This window comes from Oreochromis aureus, linkage group 3, assembly GCF_013358895.1.
Source record: "Oreochromis aureus strain Israel breed Guangdong linkage group 3, ZZ_aureus, whole genome shotgun sequence".
Taxonomy (NCBI): domain Eukaryota; kingdom Metazoa; phylum Chordata; class Actinopteri; order Cichliformes; family Cichlidae; genus Oreochromis; species Oreochromis aureus.
Genome location: NC_052944.1, coordinates 71974652 through 71984450, shown reverse-complemented (window position 1 = coordinate 71984450; position 9799 = coordinate 71974652). Strand labels below are relative to the sequence as shown.

Sequence of the window (9799 nt, the reverse complement as noted above, 5' to 3'; positions counted from 1 at the left end):
GAAAGAAGCTTTGAAAAGCTCAACACTATTGTGTTTCTCTCTTGCATTTTGTCATCTATATGTCATGGGGCAGAAGTAAATTTAATTATTTATTCTCTTGTATTCGGCTGTTTTGATAGTTTACATGGTTCTATATTTACTATTTACATGCTTTTATTTTGAAAGGTTAGTATTATTTCCTATCCAAATCTTCCCATCTTCACCATCTGCTCAGTCACCTGTTATAAAAGATGAAGGTCAGCACAGTGAAGCAGAGCAGACACACAGCAGGGTCACAGCAGAGCGAGCAGCTGAATGGTCGTCATGGAAACCTGTCCATGACAAGTTCTGTCTGTGGAGCTGACGTCAGTGGAAGAGGAGCTGGACCCAGAAAAATAAGAGACTGTATAAAATATACTATATAAAAGCTGGATGACAGTGCAGAACAACAGTTTGTAACATGTAGAAAATGCTCTGATAGTTTCCATCTGTACCTGGACCCAGATTGTTAAAACAACCTCACCCTAACCTTGCAATGTTTCATATCAAAGTTTTAGTAATATTCAATATCCATTAAGATGAAATGTATCCAGCTTATAGGGAAAAGTCCTTATGACTGATCCTTCTTTAAAGGGTCCAGACTCATAGCAGGTCTATTTAACGGACCATTTAAACAACACAGTTATAAGGATGTCATTGCTTCCTGTGAACACTTTAAACTTTGGATCTAAATGGCACAATTAGCCTTGGGCAAAAAGTCAAAGTCCAGTTTTGTGAGTACAGAAAACACGTGCATGATATTTGTTTGTGAAGGAGTGACGGGAACTGATGACACTGTATTTCCTCATACTTCTGGAGCTTTGACAAACTGACTGATGTTTGTTGTTGTAGATCTGATAGAGACATACCCTAAAAGACTGGCAGCTGTAATTGCAGCAAAAGGTGATTCTATAAAGTATTGACTCAGGGGGCTGAATAATTACGCACACCCCACTTTTCAGTTATTTATTTGTAAAAAATGTTTGGAATCATGTATGATTTTCGTTCCACTTCTCACGTGTACACCACTTTGTATTGGTCTTTCACGTGGAATTCCAATGAAATTGATTCATGTTTGTGGCTGTAATATGACAAAATGTGGAAAAGTTCAAGGGGGCCGAATACTTTTGCAAGCCACTGTATATCAAAGGGCATTTGGTTTGTTGAGTCTGCATTTTTTATATATTTTTTAATGTATAAAAACTTGGTTTATGTAATACCCAGTTTTACCACTAGATGGGAGCAAAAATTTAAGTCCTTGAATGTCATTCAAGATCTCTGAAAGGTTGAACAGGTCTGTCCTGGTTCCAACTTTCAGTTGGACACTATTTAAGGTTGTAAAAAGGACAAACCAATTTACAAAACAGGAAAACTGAAATAGTAATAATCCACTAAAAGCACCAGGTTTTATCCTTATGAGCCTCCATAAAGGCCACATCATCTTTGATAAAGCATAGCTGGAAAATATGTGATTTCTTTTCCAGAGTCCAATCTAACATGTAGAAATTTGCTTTTGTTGTCAGCAGACAAATCCCAATGTTTGGATTTGCAGTTTGCCAAAAAACAAAACAACAACAACAAAAAAAAACAAACAAACATAAACCTTTTTTAAAAAGCTGGTTGGCTTTTGATTGTTAAAGGACATAAGGTCAGTCTCAAACAGACAAACAGACACAACCTCCACTGAAACCACTCAATGAGGTCTCTGCTGTTTCTAGCCTGCAGTTGTAGTGTTCTGAACGGAAATTTGGAGGTGAGCTTCCCTCCCTCCAGGACATCTACAGGAAGCGGTGCCTGAGGAAAGCGGGGAGGATCATCAAGGACTCCAGTCACCCCAGCCATAAACTCTTCAGACTACTTCCATCGGGAAGGAGGCTCTGCAGCAGACTGAGAGACAGCTTTTTCCATCAGGCCATCAGACTGCTGAACACTTCATAGACACCTCACCTTCACTACTGGAACCTCAACATTATGCACTCCACACTGTATATAAACGCCACTTGTTTTGCACAATATCCAACTACCAACCTCTGTATATTTTATATATTTATTTTATTGTTTTACTCTATTTAATTTGTAAAATATGTATACACACACACACATATACACACACGTAGACATACATATTTAGTATACACATTCAGTAATATGCATACACTCTTATATTGTACATATATTTATTCATATAATTCTCAGATTTAGCCATTCTTATATTTTTGCTTGTTCTTATGTTATTGTACTTTGCACAACTCTGTTGCTTGTGAAGCTCGCACACAAGAATTTCACTGGCATGTACTGTACCAGTGTACCTGCACATGTGATGTGACAATAAAAGTGATTTGATTTGATTTGGTTTATTGTTTGTGTTCTCCACTGAAGAGACATTTCCATTGGTTAGCCACAACCAAACAAGTCATATTTTCCATCTCACAGCTTGGTAAAGCCCACATACCCACACAGGAACGTTATACAAGAACTGAGGTTTATTAATCTGCCAAAGAAACCAGATTGCAGTCATAAGTCACTGAGCATAAATAACATTTACATAACAATAAAGTTAATAAAGTATATTAACACATTTATATGATCATTGCCTACTTGGCAGAAAATTCTGTTAAAAGTATGTCCTTTTTGAGTCGTTTGAGTAAGGTTCAGTGAGAAAAAGGCGCAAAATATATAAAAGTATTTCAACAAGCAGTTGTACTCTTGAGATGCTGGGAGGACCAGTCAGAGACCAGCAGCTGGACGTCAGTGGTTGGATTGGTGGACTACTTCAGTGAAGAGTAGATGATGTCTGGCTCTGGTTCACAGTCTGAACACAAACACACACAGTTCAAACAACAGGAAACATCATTACAAGCTTTGTAGTTCAATCAAGACCTCCAATCTCCACCTCTCTGCATCACACACAGTCCCAGTTCAGACCTTACTGGGAACTGGCTCAGGTTAATAAGACAAAGTTCTTCAAACACTGCCAACACTTTAGATGTGTCTTGAATCAATGAAATTTATAAGATCTCCTTCTTCTCCTGAAACTTGAAGAAGGTTTCTCAGACTTAGCCATATTTTTTTTTAAAAGGAACCCCCAACACATGTAGTATCTATAAAGTGCAGGATGGTGTTCTTGTTCCTACGACTGCACCCAGATTTTCAACTATTCAGGTATTTGTTTACTGGGTAGTATTGGATAGTGTTGTTGGTTTGGTATGTATGTCTGGTAACAATCATTTATGCAGAAACACTGTCAGGTGACCAAATGACCAAAACTAGAATTAGACAACATGTGTTACATCACATGTAATGAAACCACACAACAAGCAAGTCTATGAAAATGTTGTTGGTGTTTTTAGAACTGATTTGAAAGAAGTCACTGATTTTGTGAACCCTATATCCTCATGCATGCCATTTCAATGCCTTAACGCTTCTACATTTAAGTCTTGATTTTGGAGCAGACAGAAGGTCCTCACTAAAGATCTGAGACAGCCAACACACTCATGCAGGCACAGTTTTTCTGCTGTGTTCCAGGAAATGCAGTCTGCTGTCTGATAGAACTGAAAAGCTTAACATCCTGACCTTGAAACAGGATGTGGTTAGCTTAGCTTAGAATTACAGCTAGGTTGGCTCTGTTTAAATTTGAAGATAGATAGCAGATGTACCTCTAAGAGTCTTTAGTCTGATGACCATTTGTTTGTAACTTATGTCTTCAGTTCCCACCTCTGAGGAGACTGCAGCTGGATTAGTCTCTGCACAATAAAACACTTAAATTACTTCAACAACATCAATTGCAGTAGTACTGCAATCCTGTATTTTAACACTACAGCTATGGCAATATGTTTTTGTTACATGCTTCATTTAAAAAAATATTAAATTAGCATCAGGTTTTCACAGTTTTTTTTTTTCCCACTTCATGCCTCTGCTGCAAGCAACAGTTGACCAGTAAAGAACCTTTACTAGTTCTTTACTAGTGGGTGTTTGGGTGAAAAAGAAGGTAGACGACCACAATGCTGCTATGTTTATTCTAATGCAAACTGATGCACTTCACCACAGAGCACAAAGCAAATATGCTGTTATTATCTGCCAAACCACAAAATACACAAGTGAGAATCCTCTTCGGCTTAAATTTACTGAAATAAAAAACAGGATGCTTGTTTAAATAAGTCAAAAATATCATATCAAAAGACATTTAGTTTGTTGAGTATGCCTTTTTATACATTAACAAGAATTTGATCTTGGTAATTAGTGTGTGTACCCGAATGATTTCAGACTCATCGGGAATGGTGTGGAACTTATTACTCAGTAACGTCACTACCAAAGGTGGAGGACACCGTTGGTTCCCTCAGCTTTTGGGTTGGAGAAAGGGCTCTGACTGTTTCTAAACACCAGTCTGGACTTGGCTTAGCAATACTGGAACAGTGAGGCATTTCACCAGAAAAGCTAGAGGACTTGGCTAAGGAGAGGGGGATCCAGATTTCTGCTTAGATGGTTTCCTCCTCGATCCAGATAAGCAGTAGAAAATGAATGAATTAATGAATGGATTTATTGTATGTACGCAAGCTAATTAGATTGTTTATTAGAATATTAAGACAATGTGATTGCAATACACAGATTTATACAGCTCACAAGGAAATGTTACCCACTACTATGATGAACATGCTTAACGTAACGCTTACTAAACATCAGCCTGTTAGCATTCTAATGTTAGCATTTAGCTTAAGCCAAGGGGTTATTGCGTAGAACTGAAACATGATGGAGACAAAGATCAGATGTACCTTTTGTCTTGTTTTTCTTCTGTTTGATGATGATTTGACCATAACTCACATCTTCAGCTCTCATAACTGTGTTGTTCGCAGCTGGATGACTTTCTGTGCAATAATAGTTGTTCACTCCCATTTAACTCAACTTAAATGGGACTTTATTCTTCTTCTCTGTTAAATGCAGAGAAATCCAAGTTCATGTTATTCTCAAATGCCAAAGAGCTGTTAACTACGTCTACTGAGATTAAAACTATTCAAGGAACTGAAATTGAAATGGTCACATCTTACAAGTATCCAGGTATCATTATAAATCAGAATTTGTCATCTAAAACTCACATTCAAAGGCTTGTTTCTAAGTTAAAACTAAAACTAAGTTACTTTTTTAGAAATCAATCCTTTTCTCCTCAAGTGAAAAAACACTTGATTCATGCAACTTTTTTTTACCTTTATTTGATTACAGTGACCTGCTTTTTATGAATACACCTGCCCACATAAAGAGGTTGGATACAGTCTACCGTTGTGCTTTACGCTTTATTACTGGCTATGGAAATCATGTACATAATTGTGCTGGTTCCATCTTATTTATGTGTTTATATGTGTAAAACACCAGTGACTGTCAGGTTAACCATGTTACTGATGGGACCCTCTCTGGACTCACACCAGTAAACTCCACTGTCATGAGGCATGATCATACCAGTGTTACAGGTAGAACCAGCTTCTTCTCCCCAGCCATCTCTTCCACACTGAGTCGTCTGTTGTTTGCTTGTGTTTCTCCTCAGAGTCCATCCAGCAGAGCTGTCGTCCTTTCAAAGTCTCCTTTAAAGAACTGAGAGCTGCTGGGACTCACAGTCAGACGAGCTGTGAGGGTTAAAATGGAAAATACTTTATCTGTTTACTTTTGTCAAAACTTTTACAAGTGTTAAAAGGATGCTTTTCAGAATCATTTTATCACCAGTTTTATGCCTGAAATCCATTCTGTAATTTCTAAATTTGGGATTTTTGTTATTCTCTTATATATTATTTGACTCTCTTTATACATTGATATGAGTCATAGTTTCTTGTAGCATTTATTAAATCCGTTACAGTCTCTGTTTATATTCTGGTTCTTCTGGTTTTGTGATATTTATTTTAGTTTAGATCATCTTTTAGTGATCTTACTCTAATCCTATAGTATACTCTGTGTTTTATCTCCATGTTTTTTTCTATCCCTGTGTCAAGTCTCAGTTTCAGTATTAGTTAAGTTTCCTGTTTCACTTTTTTAGTCTTTTGTCTCGTCTTGTGTTGAGTCTAAGCTCTCTTCTCTTGTATTCATGATTTCCTCTCACTGCGTTTCCACTTCCCCTAATCACCCTTCTGTGTGTCTATTTTCTCTGTCTGTTTGATCCTTCATCAGAGTGAATTTTTCAATTTTGTTTCTTGGTCTTTGTCCCCCAGGGCATCAGCCCCTCTGTTTCATTTATTTTCATTTGTTCTTAGGTATAGATTTTTGTTTTGCCTCATGTGGTTTTTCTCAGCTCAGTAAAGTGCTAGCCTTCTGTAAAACCTGCCTCTGTATCACATCTCAGGTCCTGACACATCATGACTACATGAACCCAATCAGGTCATATCAGTGAGCATTTCTCAGGTTTAAACTGTGACAGAAGAAGGTTACTGACCTTGGTTTGTTGTGCAGCTCAGCAGTGAGATCAGAACTAAAGAGAAATGACACTCAGGTTGATTTGAGGTGAACATAAAGAACAACTCCACACAAACAGCTGACAAACACACAAACTTATTTCTCTGATATATCAACTCATTTTCAATTAAAGCCATCAACATGTTTAAATAACATTTGGACAACAAACAACTGAAAAAGTAACTCCCACAAAATCATGTGTCCACTGTGCAGCTGTGTTGATATAATGAGTGAATGATTTGATCTTTTCACTGCCTGCTGTGTTTCCTCGACTCCTGAGCAAAGATAAAGAGTCAGTTCAGACCTGCAGTTGGTCCTCGTGGTGTTTTGAACTTGAATTCAGCCTGATTTGTTTTTCATGTCTTCTCCTCCATCATCAGTTATCAGGAGAGCAGACAGTCAAAGTACAAGAATTCAAACAAACACAGAGATTCTACTTACAGAGCAGACACAGCACAGATGTTTCCTTCATCGTCCTTCTCACTCATTTGAGCTTTTTTTCATTTCTCTCACTGACACCAAGTAAAGCCCGCCCTCTTCCTCTGAAGATGTCCTCTTCCTTTTTTAGTACTAAGACAGTGGTACAACTACCGCTACCAGAAATAGCAGTGCATGAATCTCAATTTCATTAATGAAACTATTCTGAAATATACAGACAGTCACACTGTGTTGTGCCTGTAATTTAAATGTTTTATGTGAGGATCAATAAATCACGTGGTACTCATTGAAATTGTAGCGTTTATTCACAAACTTTAAAGAGAATCAGATGTCCTCTGCTCTCACTGATCTGTAGTTTGGTTGATGAACAAATCCATGTCCATGTAGTTACGTCCCCCTCAGTGAGAGAGGCAGATATGAGCTGAAACACAGGAATCAAACCAGGGACGCTGCTGTTATGGAGCTGAACTGGAACCATTCAGACACTGAGGCCCTCTGAACACATTTTAATTACAGCTGTGCAGAGACACACTGATGACTGACTGGAACACTATGATTCACATTTTACATTAACACCATCCTCACACATGGTTTATATATGGCCACTAGAGGGAGATGTTGGACTTTACTTACTAACATGGACAAAAGAAGATTAACAATATTCCCATACATTCATCCCATTTTATGTCACTTTATGTATTTCTGCATTTAGTTGTTGTTGTTTTTTTTGTCTGTTTGAAGCAGCCAAAATATCAAATTTCAAGTTAAACCAACACTGGTGACTATTATGTTTTTATGGGCAGCAATCGTCTTTTTCTCAACACTGCTTTTATTGTGACACATTTTACACGAACATGACTCAAACTTGCAGAGCAGAGCCCTAAGAACTGACATGCTTGTTTTTCTGTGTTTGCAGAATGAAAGACAAGTAAAACATATTATAAACTCATGCACATCTGAAAGTGTTTTGTCCAAGTGTTCAAAACTGTGAACACTTGGACACAACAACAAAATTTCTTATAACATTCATATAAGAAATAAAATTGTCTTGTGTAAACTGTATGTGGTGTTAAAAAGGCCTATACTACTGTACTTTAATGCCTGTCATAAGGGTGGTACTTCAAGAGCCATATATTTTATGAGGTGATACTCATTGTGAAACATTTGAGAACCACTGGTTTAGACTAAAGACTGGACAGAGATAGCTTGATTCTGTCCAAAGTTGAAAATACAAGGCATTATCTTTTGGATAAATTTGAATGGACAAAACAACAAAACCAGCTGACTTTTGCTCTGTTCAGATTTAATGATAAAGAGCAGCTGTACCTCTGGTCTTCTTTGGTTTGATGGCTATTTGTCCATAGGTGACATCTTCAGTTCTCACTGCTGAGTACACCACAGCTGTATCAATGGCTGCACAATGAAAGATGTAAATTAGTTCAGCAACAACAACTGCAATAGAACTGCAGGGTTTTTTTCTACTTCTTTACACCTCTGCTGTGAAACAACAGTTGACCAAAAACTGGTGGGTGTTTGTGTGAAAAAAAAGAACTACAAAGCTATTATCTTCTGTTAATGCAAACTTGCACTTCACCACATATTACAAAGGAAACACGTTCTTGCACCATGAACACTATTTTAGCCGAACTGGAACACACGTCAGTGAGAAGCATTGTCACATTAAATAGAGCAAACAACAGGAAGTTGCTTCTTTGATTTTACATGCAGGAGTTTAGAGAAGATGAAAAAAAACATTATATTAAAAGACATTTAGTCCGTTCATTGCGTCTATTTATACACTTCATGTTAACTAAAACTTCATCCTGCTAGTTAGTGTGTGTACCAAAACCATAGAGCACACATAGCTGGGTCGAATCTCAGCTTATTTGGAACTTATTCAGGAATAACCCAAAGGTTACAACACACCTAACACCTATTGCAAGGTGGATCTGTTGGTGAAGCTAGACCATGAGTTAAGGCTAAAAGAAATCCAAAGAAAACTAGAGATGTGCATTATTTGAACAAAACAAAATGGTGATAATTTTTTTTCCTAAACAGATGCTTAGCGCAGAGGTTGAATTGGTAAAAATGTTTCCTTTAGACAATAATTCTGATGGCAAAAGAGCCAAACGGGACAGGCAAAAAAAGAAAAAAAAAGAAAAAAAGAAATTATCATTTGCTGTTTATTTTTTGTTTGTTTTTGTAGCTGTCGTTATTATTGTTCTTTGAATGAATTAAAAATTAATTTTAAATGAATTTAGACTTGAAGAAAACCATTTGGAGAATTATTTCTGTAATTTGTAATTTTAAAAAACTTAAATTACTTAAACACTACAATCCAGTCCAACAAAAAAAATAATAGTAAAATTTTTACTCATTCATAAAAAACATATCTTGTAAGATCATGAAGTCTGAGTCTCACCTTCAGGTTTCCTATGAACACATCGTCTCACCAGCAGAACCAGTAACACCAGTAGAACCACAACACAGACTGATCCAAAAGAGGAAAACACAGAGAGAATGACAGGAGAGAGTGATACAGAGGTAGGTGGAGGTGTGGATGTAGGTGGAGGTGTGGTGGTGTGTTCCCCTAAAATAAAGCAAACACAGTCATTAAGTTGTCGTCACATTGTGAATGTTGAAAGCTGCAGAAACACAGACAGGTGAGTGTGTCACCTGTGACAGTGATCCAGCTGGATGGAGACTCTCCATGACCGCTGATGTCACACTTGTAGAGGCCTTCATCAGACCTGGAAACATGCTGGATGGTCATGTGACCTGTAGGCTGCTTCCTGATGAGGGAGCCATCTTTATAGAAAGCAGCTGGGAGGTTGGAGGGAGTGGTCTTTGTTTTACAGAGCAGAGTGACGTCATCTCCCTCCATCACAGGGAGGACAGGACTCTGCAGGATCAC

At 37.5% G+C, this 9799-nt stretch overlaps 2 long non-coding RNA genes across 2 annotated transcripts; both read right to left on the bottom strand.

Annotated features, from left to right (window-relative positions):
* Positions 1-2422: 2422 nt before the first annotated feature.
* LOC120437513 lies at positions 2423-5545 on the bottom strand. Its single transcript, XR_005611194.1, has 4 exons — positions 5467-5545; positions 4788-4943; positions 3675-3761; positions 2423-2830 (listed from the first exon to the last, which is right to left on the bottom strand). It is a non-coding gene; the product is annotated as an uncharacterized LOC120437513 (long non-coding RNA).
* A 2666-nt stretch (positions 5546-8211) lies between these two features.
* On the bottom strand, positions 8212-9619 carry LOC120437518. The gene is made up of 3 exons (XR_005611199.1): positions 9562-9619; positions 9308-9475; positions 8212-8298 (listed from the first exon to the last, which is right to left on the bottom strand). It is a non-coding gene; the product is annotated as an uncharacterized LOC120437518 (long non-coding RNA).
* Positions 9620-9799: the final 180 nt, after the last annotated feature.